This window comes from Rhea pennata, chromosome 1, assembly GCF_028389875.1.
Source record: "Rhea pennata isolate bPtePen1 chromosome 1, bPtePen1.pri, whole genome shotgun sequence".
Lineage (NCBI taxonomy): Eukaryota > Metazoa > Chordata > Aves > Rheiformes > Rheidae > Rhea > Rhea pennata.
Window position 1 is genome coordinate 99746785 of NC_084663.1, and position 16223 is coordinate 99763007.

General features: G+C 36.6%; 1 protein-coding gene across 3 annotated transcripts in view; it reads left to right on the forward strand.

Moving 5' to 3' along the window:
- The window catches only part of EPHA3 (EPH receptor A3), a 225822-nt gene that overhangs the window by 35998 nt on the left and 173601 nt on the right, over window positions 1-16223 (forward strand). The gene's annotated exons all lie outside the window — the stretch shown is intronic.

Here is a 16223-nt window from a genome sequence, read left to right on the forward strand (position 1 = left end):
CTAAATGAGTAATGTTTTTTAAATGAGATGAACTGAAATAAATACAAATTGTTACATTTCAGCAGCACATTTTGTGAGTGACAGTCTGGTATAAAGTCATGGCTGAAAAGGACAGAAAAGACAGGAGAAAAAAGTGAAGAAAAATAATTGATTGAAAATAGCTGTAAATGCCTTTGTTGTGAGAACAGGATGAATACACAAGAGCAACAAGCAATCAGTGATAGGTAGTATACACTATATATATATACATATATATATAGTAAAATGGGAGACTGGAAAGGTTATGGTATGGTTAATGACAATATTAAAAAGATAATAAAGTAAGTGTATCAAAAGTCAAAATAAATTATAAAGACATTGTATTATTTGAGAGGGAATAGGACATTAAAAAGTATTAGTGAAGCATCTGAATAACACAGAGTAATTTAAGAAATATAGGATTTGCATAAAACCAAAATTAGATTAAAGGTTTACTTCAGTGTCCAGAAATCTCTAGAACGGTATAAACCAAGAATAATGTGAGAAAGATCATGGAGGGTTTAACTGACTGAGGGACTCTTGCAGTGTTAGACAGCTTGTTTTGGTGACCTTCTACATTTTGTGCTCTGAAAGAAGCGAGAATAGTATGGAGCAAAACAGCGGACACCAATGGGAGATACATCTACAGCATTTCACAGGAGGAAAGAGAATTAAGGAGGGGCAGCCAAAGAGAGGAAATTCAGGAAGGGGTGAGGGAGGAAGAAAAATGAAGGATGGAAGGGAAAAGAGAATGGAAAATATATCCAAAGAAAAAGAAGAAAGGGATAGTATTGTCCCCCATCTAAAACACTATAGTTCAGAACAATCAATGTCTACAAGTACCTGAAGGGAGGGTGTCAAGGGGATGGGGACAAACTCTTTTTTGTTGTCCCATGTGACAGGACAAGAGGCAATGGGCACAAACTGAACCACAGGAAGTTCTGCCTGAACGGGAGGAGGAATTTCTTCCCTGTGAGAGTGACAGAGCACTGGAACAGGTTGTCCAGAGAGGTTGTGGAGTCTCCTTCTCGGGGGAGATTCAAAGTCCGCCTGGATGCAACCCTGTCTAACGTGTGCTAGGTGACCCTGCTTGAGCAGGGAGGTTGGACTAGATGATCTCCAGAGGACCCTTCCAACCTTACTGATTGTATGATTCTATGAAAAGCCAAGGTTCAAATTGGAGAAAATAAAGAACATTTGTCTTTTTCTTAGGGAATCATACTTTAAAATACATAGCTATGTATGAGCAAGCTGTAAGCCAACAAAAAAACATACAGTTTAAGATGAAATAAGTTTTTTCCTGTTGCTGGTTACACTAGGAGAAGAGAATCCATATTTACTTCATGCCTTGCAGTCTATAGGGCAACGTGGTCCTTTCTTTCTCTGCCCTTCTAAAGGGTTGTCCATGCTTCTGGGGGCTCCAGAAAGGTGAAGAATGAAAGATGAGTTGGTCTCAGAGCAGTGTCTCCTACTGTACCAGCCTTCTGTAATTCTGTCACAAGCTGTGGATATGTTGCATCATTGTGGTGTTGCTCTCTGGCTAGTTGCTTAGTCCTTCTGCCGAACCTGCAAACTAATTGTGGGATGAGAATGGAGAGTTGGGGGTATAGGTGGGAGACTGAAAGGAGCACAGCAGTAGCTGAATCCTGTTGAGTAATGCCTGCCTAAAGTTGTAGCTGCAGTTGTAAGGTCCACATAAAATAGGATGAAGTTGGTAAAATAAATCTTTTTAGCTTTTTTTTTTTTTAATTTTAAAACATACTTTTAAAAGTTTAGCAGCAGTTTTATGAACACTTTACTTCGTTCTGCATCTACAAGCCTTTATGTAAACTACATTTCTCAAATAATAGAAACTATCAGATAACCTGTTCCATTAAACCTGTTTTTCATGCTAGTGAATTTACTCTGTATTTTTTTGTTAATTACTCCTTTCCAAGATTTAGCAAACATTTGGATAGAATGAATACAGAATCCTGATCAAAAGTATTACAATATAAATCAAACCTGTAAGAGTTATTTTTCTGTATTTTTATGAATTTAGTAGAAGCTCTCAGTGCTCTTTTTTTCTCTCAAGATCATACCAATGCAGACAACTTTATAGACATGATACACTGACCCTTTGGCCTGATAAGTAGTTGAAAATGCAAATGCTTGATGTGCAAAGTTACATGCAGTTAATTCTATATGCAGCCTTCTTTGTATAAATATAAATAAATTCCGACAGTTTTGGTGTATAATGAGTTTGTTCAGTGAATTAATTTCCAGATGCTTTGGTCACAGTTTCACAGATACATAGTTTTAGATTGTTCCTGGAATGCTGAAGGGAAAAATCCTTAAAGCAAGTAGTTAATTAAGCTTCCTGAATTCCTGAATTAAAATTTTACCCAAATTGACTCTGACAGAGGCAATAGGGTGGTAAGATCACAGTTGTAATAGGACTGGATGTCAGACCATAATGTATAACATATTATGCAATATAACATGTATTACATCCAGTCATTTACCTGTCTGTGCATCCAAGTTTTGACTGAGTCCTGTTGATTATAGAAAGTGGCTATTTTGGCATTCTTCCAACAGTTTTTAGGTTCCTAGTTTTGTGGATTGGGAGGCTCTTCGGTGGATGGAAGAGGAATGAACATAAAACATTTTATTAACACAGAAGATACCACATATCATGTGTTTCCTTTTTCCCCATGATAGAGTCTTCTGACTCTCAAAAATAGCTATGCATCCCTCTTTATGGGTGTTCCTAAAATCTAGTGTTATGAAGATGAATTCAGAACTTAGCAGCAGGACATGGAGCTTAGTGAATGTGAGGCTAAATCTGATTTAAGTCTTTAAATGCCAGCTCCCATTCTTCTGGATGCAGGGGTTTTCTTCAGTCTGTCTCTTTATGCATGTTTCACTTTCCTTATTAAGTTTTTAACTTTTATGCACATGATGATTTTAAGTCATCTTCTACACTGGAAATTAAAAAACAGAAAGCATCTTAACATTCTAAAGGACACACAAAAATTTCCAGCAGCTTTTTTCTGAGAAATGTTCTTACTCCCTCAGCGCAACTTGTAAGTTGAAGTAGGATGAGATGCTGGGAGCAAAGGCAAAGGACTAGACTTCAAACTCCATATATGTATAGGAAACAATAATCAAGATGGGGGAGAGTGTGAACTGAGAAACCAGGGAAAGCAGTGTGAGCTGTTTAATGACATGCAGGCTGCCTTTCCAGGGACTTTGCAAAAACAGATGTTAATGTTTGGGTGATGTGGAACTTCCTTCTCTGCACGATTCTTCTTTTCAGATATCTGTACAATACACGCACGCACGCATTATTTGGCTCTTAAGTTTTGGGGTCTTTTTTTAGGATTATAACTTCAATAAAATTGACTGCATCGTGGAGTCATCAGTTCTCTCTTTTTTTTCCCTCCTTCCCTCGTTCTGCTTTGCTCTTCCTAGTCTCCTGGAACAGAAATGGAGGTGACATTTCTGTTCTTGAACTTCTGAAGCAATCAGTGCATTGGCCTGTAAGAGGCTCTTCACCTACCAAGTTTTCTGTGAATACAGTTTGCCAATTTAGGACTTTACATTGAAGCACTGGAAGCCCAATTTCATGGGGGAGGGGTTTTTTCATACATGTTGTTGTTTAGTTTCTTCTGTGTTTGGTTCTGATGTGTTAAGCCTGTGAAAGATTTCTCTCAGCTGTTGAAAAGGGTCAGTCTTTGTATTGTGGGTGGGACCACCAGCAGGTATCACAGTTGAAGTCCATCAGGAGTCTCAAATGCCAGCACTTCTCAGAAATTGTGAATTTCTTCTAAGAACAGTGTTCTTTTTGCCTCTCATTTGTGTTTTGACAGTGGTCCCTGGCAGAAGAATTCTTGTGCTGTTTTTAACCACCCCTGTTGTAGAAGTAGTATGAGTGTGACATAAAAAAAAAGCTGTTCTCTATTTTGCTGATTCCCTTGACTGGCAGCCAGTGCAAAAAGCCCTGACATCTGCTCTGAGTTGGCAAAGGGAAGCTTTAAGTACTATTTCCAACTCTGGAAATACAGGTAAGTGTTAGGGAGATGATAATACTTGCTTCGGTAATTTGATGAATCAGTTCATTACTGAGAAAGAATTTTGGAACCATTTTCTTGACAAAGTCTATGTTATGAAGCATTTGCTGCTAGAGAACTAATGTTTTGATGTGTGATGCCATATGCCATGATGTTAGCTCTGCTTTCCAATTAGGCAATCCTGTTGGAATAGGAGTTGTTATCAGTGATTTACCCTTCCCTTTCTTCCCTCCCCCCACAAACTCCACAACTCTGAAGGCAGCTAGTGGATAGTTACAGCATATGATATTCAGTTAGAAATATGATCTGAATCACATGGTACTAAATACAAAAGCATCTCACAATCAAGAATTTTTAATCATTCAAGTCTGCAGTACAAATCTTGTCTTTTCATCATGCCATTTCCATGATATATATTTTTTAGAGTGTATGCAGGCTGATTTTAAAAAGAATCTCCTAAAAGAGTATGCATCCTTTTTCATAAACTAATTTTTATTACACTTGAATCTGCATTGCTAAGCTGCATACTGGTATACCTGAGTAGCCAAACGTAATGAACGTGAACTGAGAGAAACACTGTCAGGTCTTAGAAACTAGATTTTATTTTACTGGAAATTAAAAAATAGAAAGCATCTTACCATTCTAAGGGAAAGTATTAAGTATTAAAAGAATTCAGATTAATTGAAACAAAGGCTGTAGACCAGATCACTGTATCAATATCAAGTTCTTTATGATTTATAGTACTAGAGTGACTGTGAAATTAATTTAATAGTCATTGATCTTGTAGTGTAATGTATTGACAATGTACAATGTGATAGCCATCTTCTGAAGTTTGGCTGCTTTCTCATCTCTCGAAGTACAGGAAGTAGAATAATGATAAGGAATGGCCTACATTTTTATTTCTTAATAGGGCAAGAGAAGAGACCTTGTTCTCCATACTGTTTTGAACAACCTGTTTGGCTTCAGTGGCATTATAGATGACTTGTCCTGCACTATTTTCCATATCAAATTTACGTTTGTGACAATAAGTTGTTGTAAAATGCCTTCCTTTAGGAGTCTATATAATAAAATAAGACTCACTTACTTGGTGACTATATGTATAGAAGTCTCACCATGTGTGCAGAGTTAAAACCTAGGTGATAAATGCTTCTGCCTTGTGCCTTTGACCAATTTACTGTTCTTATATTCACTAGTCTGTTTCCTCTAAGTCTATTCATTCTACAGCTTTGAACAGTTTCAAGTAGCTTCTTTAAAAAGGCATCAAGCCACATAAATGTTTTATTCTGTAAATTTTAGAATTTAAGTTGCTGAATAAGCACAACAGCTAGGACAGGCAGCATTTAGATATGAATATGCAGTTCAGCTTAGTGGCATTTTTTCATTAGATATAACCTCCATCTATCTGGAAAAGTCAGATACGCATGGGGAGAAAGTCAGATTTGTCAAGTTTAAATGAGTAATTCTTCTGATCATGGCAACTCGGTTTTAAGAGACAGAGTGATTTGCTGCATCATGAGCTTGGTCAAATCCTAATTTCAAGTAGAAAGATGTAGTAAAATTGGTATTTCTGGAGAGAAGGGAGGTAGCTGTTGCTCTTGTACACTAATAACTTGTAGTGACATATGACATTAACAGCTCTCATCTGAATCAATTCAATATACTGCAGAAAAGTTCTTATTTAGGGCCTGGTCTTGGTAAAGGTTGGTAAAAGGATCTCACGATTTTACTCTGTCTGTTCATTCTGTCACCTCTCGGCATTGTCTTCCTGCCTGTGACTGAGGCAGTTTGGAATGAGCTTTTCCAGGGCTGCAGCATAATTTCAATAGCAGCTGTAATCATAGTGTATGAAGGGTTTTGAAAGTGCATGTGTGTGTGTGCATATGCTTTAGTGATTTGGGTGGAAGGGGGTCTGTTGATTTAAATATTAATAGGAAATTATTTGGGTACAAATCTCATCCCAGTAATGCTACCTTTTACTACAATGTTATTATACTAATTTCAGAGGAACAGCTCTTACTCGTAGTAATACTCGAATAAGACCAATACTAGATTTTGCCTAGATTTTTTTTCTAACCAACTCCATGCTTTCCCCTAAGTAAAAGAATACATGCTTATTTTAGAGTATTGTCAATAAAGCCCTTTTCTTCCTAGAAAACCACTAAATCTAAGATGGATAAAAGACACAGGCACACAATTGGTTAACATGAACTATTCCAGTTTTCTGAAATGAAATTAGTCTGTGCTATTTAGCTATGAATAACAAAAAGGGAGAATTTGTTTATTGCATAGCTGCTGTGTATCTCATTAGTGTGTTTTCTTTGCAAAAGAGAACCAAAGTGCCAGCCAGAGGCTGGCACCAAAATTTACATAAAAAGAAAAATTTTTTTTTCTTGAGGGAGTAGGAAGGTGCATTTCTATAAAAGTATTTTTTAAGGAGAAATTACCTCTCTCCCCGATGGTGATTTGTGACAGTTGTTACAGTTTAAAATAGGAGTTAAACAAAATGGCATAAGAATTAAAAGTACTGAACTATGGAATTTTTATGAGTCCTCAAACTTTGAGGAGTGATATTTTACTATAATACCATTATACATTAAACATACCTCAAAAAGATTCTTGATACATAGAGACTTAAAACTTCTGTGACCATTGTTGCTTTATTCCCTATGTTTGATTTTCAGAGTTTCTATAATCTCATTTGAACAGAAGTTTTGTAATCTTCTGTTAATGTGGTTTGACACAAACTATGAGGTAATGTTTTATTTTGTGCTGTACTATTGTGGGGTGCATTAGGAAGAGTGTTGCCAGCAGGTCGAGGGAGGTGATCCTGCCCCTCTACTCAGCCCTGGGGAGGCCTCATCTCGAGTACTGCGTTCAGTTGTGGGCTCCCCAGTACAAGAGAGACGTGGAGGTACTAGAGAGAGTCCAGCGGAGGGCTACGAGGACGATCCGAGGGCTGGAGCACCTGCCCCATGAGGAACGGCTGCGAGAGCTGGGCCTGTTTAGCCTGGGGAAGAGAAGACTGAGGGGGGATCTTATCAATGTGTATAAGTACCTGAAGGGGATGGGGACAAACTCTTCTCAGTTGTCCCATGTGACAGGACAAGAGGCAATGGGCAGAAACTGAAGCACAGGAAGTCCCGCCTGACCATGAGGGGGAATTTCTTCCCTGTGAGAGTGACAGAGCACTGGCACAGGCTGCCCAGAGAGCTTGTGGAGTGTCTTCCTCTGGGGATATTCAAAGCCTGCCTGCATGCAAGCCTGTCTAACATGCTTGAGGTGACCCTGATGAGTGGGGCGGTTGGACTAGATGATCTCCAAAGGTCCCTTCCAACCTTACTGATTCTATGATTCTATGATTGTATGTAAATAATAGATTGAGTAAAAATAAAGAGCTCCAGGTAGGCAATTTTATTGTTTAAAATTAAGAGATAAACCATTTTCAGGGCAACCTCACCAGCATCATTCAGCAATCATTTAGTAGGTTATTGGACAGTTGCAGAAATTTCTTGTGTGAGCTTAGGCCTCCCCAAGGATCTGTGAAAAGTATCTTGCAGCAAAAATCCATGTATTTGGGATTTTGTGATAAAGTGTGATTTTCTTTAAATTTATTTTTATCTTTTTCTCATGCATTATCTGTAGTGTATTGTAGTGCCTGGAAGCTGAAGTTATGAAAAATAAGTTAAATAATTCAGAAGACATTACAATGGTTCAGTAGGCATAGACTTACCTGGAAGAGACCTAGGACAGAGTATCAGTTCAGCAAATAAAAGTGTTTCGGTTTGGTGGAATTTTCCCTTCAAAAAGCTGAAAAAAGTGGCAAAACTTAAAAGATTTTGGAGGATGGGGGGGGATCACTTTAAAACTACAAGCTCACAAGTATTATTATGCAACATTTTAGGATCCTCAACAAAAGCATACCTAATTTTAGTTTTTATTTGCGATAAGATCTATATGCGCTCAAAACTGTGTGAATATATATATATGTATGCATGTGAATGGCACTGTGTTTATCAGCTGTCACAATGACAAACATTGCATTTTTGTGCTTTAGCATTTTAATTAAATGTGTTTGACTTAAAATGGTTATACATGTCCTTTCATGGTCAAGTAACTGTATCATATATCAGATAAAAACAGAAAAAAGGAACATCTTTGATATTGTCTTTTATGTCTTGGAATTTCTTCTGAGATTACAATAAAAATTTTTTACCATTTTGAATTTGTGTCACCCAGTTGTTAATAATATATAAAGAAAGAGAATGCAACTCTGTAGAATGTTTTTGCAAAATCAAAATTATTAACATTGTATTTCAGTCAAATCCATAACTGTTACAGTTTCTCTTACTTCAAAAATAAGTAGTCTGAGTTGATGATCAATATACAACAGGAGAGTACTGCAATGTGATATGATAGCAGATGTGATATGTAATATGATAGAAGAAATTATATGCTCTGAAAAAAAGTAATTTACTGTAGTCAGGACCTGAAACATGGATGTAGAAAAATGAAAATGGAAAATTATTTCAAAAGTAATATGCAAATAAGAAAAAAATGAAAGAAATTGAATGTCAAACTGACAAATTTTGTACTGTAATCACAGAAAGGGTTTTGTCAGTCTATCTAGTATTCTCTTTTTCTCTGTATTTACTGTACAATGATCTTGAATGCTGAGATAAACTTACTTAGTCATTTCCTAAGGCATTTTTTAAGATACTTTTGTCTGTAATCATCGTAAATAGAGGCCACAGTACAATGCAGAAACGAGAATGAAGAGCTTTTCAGTTTTCTCTGGAAAACTGAATAGCAGGCTATTTTAAGATCGTGACATAAAACAACACTTCTTTCTTTTTGCAACTTTGTTTTTGTTTATTAATATCAGCAACACTTCTTCAATCTAAATTACATGCATTTAACTATGTATAACTGGCGCCACAGTTTACATCATCTCTGAATTTTTTCCAGAGTTTGTCATAAGTACCAGGTACTTCATTGTCCTGTTGTTTGGCCTGCTTGTGTAAATGAAATGAACAGGATTTTTTCTTTTCCTATAAATATTGCTTTACGCAAGCCAGTTGTTTTATGACAAATAATTTGAGGGTGTAGCGTTGAGGAACATGAAATAAAACTTCTTTAGAGCAGCATTGTGTAGAAAAAAAAATTGAGCTATATGGGCTAAAAAAGATGCAGTAGTATCAGTGCCCCTATAGTAGAAAAAACTGACTTTCAGTAAATTTCAACAAAATAAACACACTTGATGTTGTTTAAGTATGATATTACAGCAGAGTTCATACTATAATTTATTGTATTAATATCTCTTGTGGTAAGATTGCATTAATGCCTAAACAGTATCTAAATGTAATAAAACAAGGATAAAATGTCTATAGGTTACTCTAGTACTAAAAATGAGGACCAAGGGTGCTAGAAGGTGCAGCATTAGATTGAAATGGAACAGTTGGGTCAGAAAGAGAAGAATTTTTTTAAAGATCAGTAAAAAGACTCATTGCCTTTTTTCTGCCTTGCACTTGGGGTATTCAGAGTGTTGCAACTAGAAATGGTTGCTAAGTACAGAAGAGCAAGAAATGCTATGCATTACAGGGCAGTTTTTGCCTCACAAGAGTGGTCCAAGACCTTGTGGGACTAGTATACTGTGAATTTTTAGGCTTGGATCAACAGCGAGGTGTTTTACTCAGCTGTTTCTGAAAACGTGATAGAATAATTAGTATTTGAGACAGCAGAGTGGCATCTCAACACTACAGTAGAAAGCAAGTAACAATGTAGAGTATGCTTTTGACTTTGCATCTCTCTTCTGTTATCTGATTTATAGAGTATAGAAAATATTTAAAATAGCAGAGGCCATAATTGGATATTTTGGCCTTGAAGACCCCTTCCCACCTCCCCATGGGAAAACACAAGCAAGCCTAAAAAATATTCCCCAAACAACTGGTCCCTCACACTTGTGTCTCATTATTCCTAGAGCAACTGCAATGATTTATCTAGGATTAGTGATGTTTTTATTAGGATCTGGATTTTCAGTAGTCTACCTTTTTGTTTAAAACTTGCTGTGCTGGGCTGCTTGGAGACCAGGTGATGGGCCTCTTAGAGCGGTGGTCAGGAGGAGCTCTACTGTAGCTTTTCTTACGGGAGCAGAAACTCATGGTATATAACTGTAAGAAAAGAGATTGTGTTTTCCTTCTTTATTTTGTTTATATCCTGGAGTAGGCTGTCTATTCAAACCTCTAATTCAGCCTGGTTTCTGTTCTTTGAAGGGATGCAGATAGTTTTAATGCTTGTTTTTCTCTCCCACCCCCCTCCTCATTCCAGACCTTTTAACCAACTATCACACAAAAAAAACAAAATAAATTCATTTGACCTGGGAAAGTAAGAAGTGTAAAAGGATGTCTTTCTGTCTGCTAGATGAGCAGATTATATTCCTAAAGTATGTATTTTAATATTTTGTTCAGCATAATTTTAAAATCCCAACTAATGGGATTTCCTCTAGGAGATGTTTTTACAGTCTACTTTATCTCTCACTGTTATGAATTATTTGCTAATAATCAGCCTCCTATTTCTTAATGGGATTTTTTTAAACGAGTGTTTTTTGAATTTTACTCTGGTGAATCATATGACATAATAATTCCTTTTGTGTTTGTTTGGTCTTTAAATGACTGTAGTTGCGTGACCATTTTGGTTTTGCTCTGTTCAGCACAAATACTTACTGTCTAGCTCTTATTTCTTGCATCATTCTCTCCAATTTCTGTTTTTGCTTTTTCTCCCATTGTTAATCCCTTTGTATTGTGAATAGGAAAAAGCAAATTCAGTGGTCAGTCTCCTGGTTTCGAATTGATAGGTATCATTTGAAAGAAACTGAAGGATGTTTCATCCTTTACAAGTGTCAATGAGCAAAGAAAAGAAGGTAAAGGTGACTATTTGTGGTAAAGGGAATGTGTGAATTAATAGTGGTTGCAATGGGACTGCCTGAGTGAATCCAGTGAATCACATGTGAAGTATTTGGAAAATAATAATTCTGTCTGAGAGTAATAGTTTCATTATTAGTTTGGAATATACCAGTGATGGATTAATTGCTCATATCAGATTCATGCAGAAAGCTCAAGTGAAACTGAACGGTGATCCATTATAAATACGAAGTAGTAGAAGAGAGGAGATGCATTGTGTTAGAAAAGCTCGAGCACCAATGGTAGGAACTATTTATCACTTTGAAGGCAAAATACCTGTTTTATATTTTGATATCATAAAGGAAATACTTCTTGTGCAGGGGAGAAACATCCATAAGAATCCTTCTAGTTTACTTTTTGAGAACTTGATTTTCAATGACTTAAGCCTACTTGAATCTGAGCACAGTAAGAAGTTGCATGACAGAAGTTGCATTATGTTTTTCATAAACATTTTGAGTTAATATACATTAAAATATTAACCCTGCAATTCTTAAGATGTGGCTCCATATATTTAAATCTTGATCCGACATTTTTCTAATCAGTTTCAGTTTTCCACTTGAAATTGAAGTGCTTTCATTTGATAAAATTTGTTGTATTTTGAAATGAAATTTTTTGTATTTTGCTAACCTAAAATCAAGATATGGTAAAACAAAAGAAAATATACCATCTAGATAGCTTTTTTAAAAAATTAATTCAGTGATAAGCGTGCAGATTTTTCCAAATTACATTCCACAACTGTGAAAATTTATGTTCATTTTTCTGTTGTATACATAATTTAGATTCTAGTTTCTGTGTTTATATAGCAATTGTAAATTTCATGTGTGGTAGTAGGAAAGAAAAATTCTGATTAATGCTATTCATATTCTCTATTGGTTCTAATTCTAAAAACTTAACCCATGACAAAGGTTTCGAAAATTTTTCATAGTAAAAATTCATCTGCTTTGAGGAGCGTTTAATAATCTATCATATTAAAGATGCATACATGTTGGGTAGGTGCAGGCAAAAGATGAGGTAATGCCTTTGTTTGCTTTTTATGGAATATAAAATTGGAAAAGGCCACTTGGATCTCAAAATTTAGTCTTCCATGATTGCATGTATTTAACCTAGGAGGACCCGGAGATACCTACTGGATGGAGATGTCTAAATGGTAAAGCACTTCATAGCAAACACAGGCGCTTTGTTATGTAGCAAGCTTCAGCAGCGCAAGGTCAGTGGCCACAATTACAATAGACACAGAATAGAGATTGGTCATTGGCATCATCTCTCTGAGCAACGGGAAGTTGGTGATGTTAAATTCCCAGATCATCCTAGGACGTAGGCTATGCAATACAAGATGACAGGATGTTTAAGTAAATTTTTTTTATATATTTTCTGATACAGAATCTGTATCATAATCAGTTTAAACCTGAAATTTTGAACAGGTTGTATCAACTAGATAATACAATTTTGATGTCATGGCAACTACCACTATACCCTATAGAGGAAGAGAATTTACATTTTTCTGTCTTCCGTAGCTCTCCTTTTGCACCCCCTACCATTTCTCACTTTCATTTAAATAAGAGTTAGAAATGCATGGTTTGATCACTTCAGCAGGAGATGCCCTAATGCAAAATGAAATGCACCACACAGACATCTAGTACAGCTAACTCAGCTGGAGATACCAAGGCATATGGTACTTAAGGAATTGCACTGAAAACTTAGTTTTTTTTTTTTTTTCCTTCTCCTGTTCTGGAAGCTTGGTCAGCTCCAGCTTAAAACACGTTGGTATGCTTGTTTCCTGCTGACTGTTTGCTGGTGATGCAAGGTTGTGTATTAGTTTTAGAGTTGCTCAGGCCATGTGAACTCCATCCTGTAATACTCTAGTGGAAAAAAAAGAAAAAAGATTTCAGTGGAATCATTTGTAATTGATTGATTTTAAGTAGCTATTCAGAAGATGAGTGAAGACACATTTTTCTAGAAGTGTTTCTTTTCAATAATATTTTCAAAATTAAAGCTTTCCTTATTTGTCTGTACTCTGATATTTTTTGCTGTCTTGAATCAGGAAAGTACATAAGCGTATGCTTAGTTTAAAAAACTTCAGAACTTAGTTGGACTGGTGCCTGTACATCTTATATTGATTGCTGAATGTTGGAGTATTTATTGCCTGGAGAGGTTTGATATTTTTGGGGTCATACCTGAGTGGAGGAGTTCACAGATGGCTTTTCCTGAGTAAACAATACTTATCATTTGTGCACTGGTGGCTTTTGGCTACTGCTTCATAATTGTAGTTGTCTCTAAAAGTGAAACCTCTGTGCTGTGTTGCCAACTAGAGTAATCTTTGGGAGTTAACTGTAATATATGCACTTTTCAACTTTGGTATAATACCTGTCTCTTCTTGTGGTAGGAAATCTTGAGAGTGGAAGGTTCTTTCAGCTACTTTTATTTTGTAATTTTGATCATTAAACCAGCACACTCTTGTAGAATGCACATTCAGTACAACAAATGAAAGATGATTTTGGTCCTGCAAAGCTTTCTACACCTGCATCAGTCATTTCTCTGGATCCTATTGAAATTAGTAAGTTTGCTAGCTATAAAGTTAAACATATACTTCTGAATTTGCAGGACAAGATGTATAATTAATTGTGCTTTGTCAATTCACTTTTTGTTTGAAACATCAGTGTTAGAAGATTTTCATTTTTTCCTCAGTAAGGGGTTAAAAATGTAAAAGGATAAGTGCTAGGGAAACTGAAACAGCTTTAGTTTTAGAGCATCAGTCACTTTGAGGTTGTAGAAAAGGATTTGTGCTTTGCCGAGAACCTTGTTCCTCAGTTGCAGAGGGGTAGAATTTGCACAGTTAGTTAGGCTGCATTTGCTGACCAAGTTTCTGAAGTTTATCCTATGAGCAAAATTGTTGGTGCATTGTGAAACAGAGCGACATTAAAAAAAAAAGAAAAGAGAAAAGAAAGAGGAGGAGCCTTACTGGCACTTTATTAGAAATGTTTAAAGCATCGAAAATCTACTAAGGGAAAAGCTAAAGGTAGGCACAGTATTAAAAAAAATAATGTTGAACTAATTTAAAGTCAACAATTAGCCTGAATCACAGGTGGCAAGAAAAAGTTTTAATGATAGACTGGCCCAGGCCTTGAGGTAAATTATGCATAATTATTCATAACTGCTATTTTTGGCTTGCTTGCATTTGTCCTAGACCTCTGCCTGAGGAAACAATTTGAAATAATTAGTATGTGAGCGCACTGACAATGATGAATGAATCAAATTCATCTGGTGCCAAACGTGGGTCTTGATAAGAAGCAGATAACTCTGGCAACTGTGGAATTGCTGTTTTTAAGTCTCTGAGACTAGGACCAGTTTGTTCGTTTCAGTAAGCTGACTTGCTCAGGGTAGGAAACGACTACTCACTGTGCCATGATCAAAGTAAAGCTAGGAATTCTAGCACAACAAACACGAAGGAGTTCTGCAGACTATACGTGCAAATATTCAGGGCAAAGAAACCGAAGGGAATATTAAGATAGAAAATTTTGAACAAACAGGTCAGAAAAGGAAAAAGTTTATGTTCTAGCAGCAGAGTGCATTGCTTAGCTTACATAGGTTGCAGGTACATTTTGCATAAACATTTAGCAATACTACAAGCAAACTACAGCTGTATATCATTACTCAGGGGAAAAGTAAAACTTGGAATAAAAAGATTCTGTTCTGCTTCATGCACTATTTGCTTCTGGAGTCTCAGGGTTGTTTGTTGCTTCTGGTTTGTGTGCTCAGTTTCTCATCTATGTAATTGACTTTACATGGTTTTCGAGGTGAATGAGTGAGTCTTGCTTTCTAAATGAAAAGGTTTAATGAAGAGGGGAAACAGCACCCCTGTTCAATTAGTATGCCCAAGATAGCTCATTTTTATCATGTTGCACTAATGAAAGAAATCTTAATAGTTTTGCATTTGCTCATAATAAACTGAATAAAATGAGAAGAGGGCACAATGTTGTGTTCAGGCCACTGACTCAGTAACTTAACTGTGACCCTGGCCAGTCTCTTTTCTGTAGCAGTTGTGGGGCTTTTTGCGGTTGCACCTTGAAATTACAGCTTTTGAGACTAAAGTTCTCTGAAACAAACATGGCTGTGAACAAAAGTTCTTCAGAACAAAATGTGAATTATGAATTTGACAGAAGAGGTGACATTTTGGGAGATAAACTGTTTTTTCACCTTTGTCCGTAGATATTTCAGGTAAGGCTGTTAGAGTAAAGATTTGGATTTTCCTGCTGCATGAGCTTCCTTTTAAGGGAGTTTCTTAGTGACACTCATTTTGTGGATTTGATTGAACCTTAAACTCAATGTAATCTGCAATAGAAGAAATTCCTAGCTGTCCTCTGTGTGTGATTAGTGATTTTTCTAGTGTTTTTTTTTCTGGTGGTTAGAATACTACCATTCTCCCAGGAACTTAAGCCTGTGTAGACAGTGCCTGCTGCAGAGCTTTTATGCCTTCTGTTTGCCTTAGGCAGAATATGGATATGTCGGAAAGAAATTTTTTGCCTTGCATAGCTAAACAAAATTCCTATTCTTGGGAGAAGTTCTGTTGTGATAATACATTTATTTGATCACGTTTTTCTTACAGATTATTTGGGGCTAAATCCCCTAAAATCATTGGGGTTTTGTTTGTTTTGCTTGTTCTTTAATCTTAGTGGTCTTTGGATCTGTTGCTCAGTATTCAGTGTGGGAGGCGACTGAGGAAAGAAAACATTGTGAATAAATGTATGTTCACAGAGTCCTTAACTCTTCAGTTCAGAAACTTAAAAAGAGGGAGGAGAGGTGGGGGGGGAGGGAGTCGGGAGGGACAGAAAAGTGTGGGCCCGAATATTAATACTTAACTCAGTGTATAAGCACCATTCCATTTGTACATTCAATGAGGCAGAATGCACTGTGTAGCTAGCGTGGATCATTTTATAGATCAGAAGCTTTTAGCTGCCCAAGATACTGAAAGGCAAACTCATCACAGTCCTGAGGCTACCAAATGGTATGCCAAAAGAATGCCCGAGGAAAGACTCCATGATGGGTCAGTAGGCTGAGAGTCTTTTTGGTTGTCTTGATCCTGGATTCTGCCTCTCCCCATAGTGGGTGAGCTCCTGCTTCCAGCTCACAAACCTTAGTCTAGTAAGATGTAACCAGCTGTGCAGCCTGGACTCTCTGCTGAACAGCCTCTTGCCTTCTG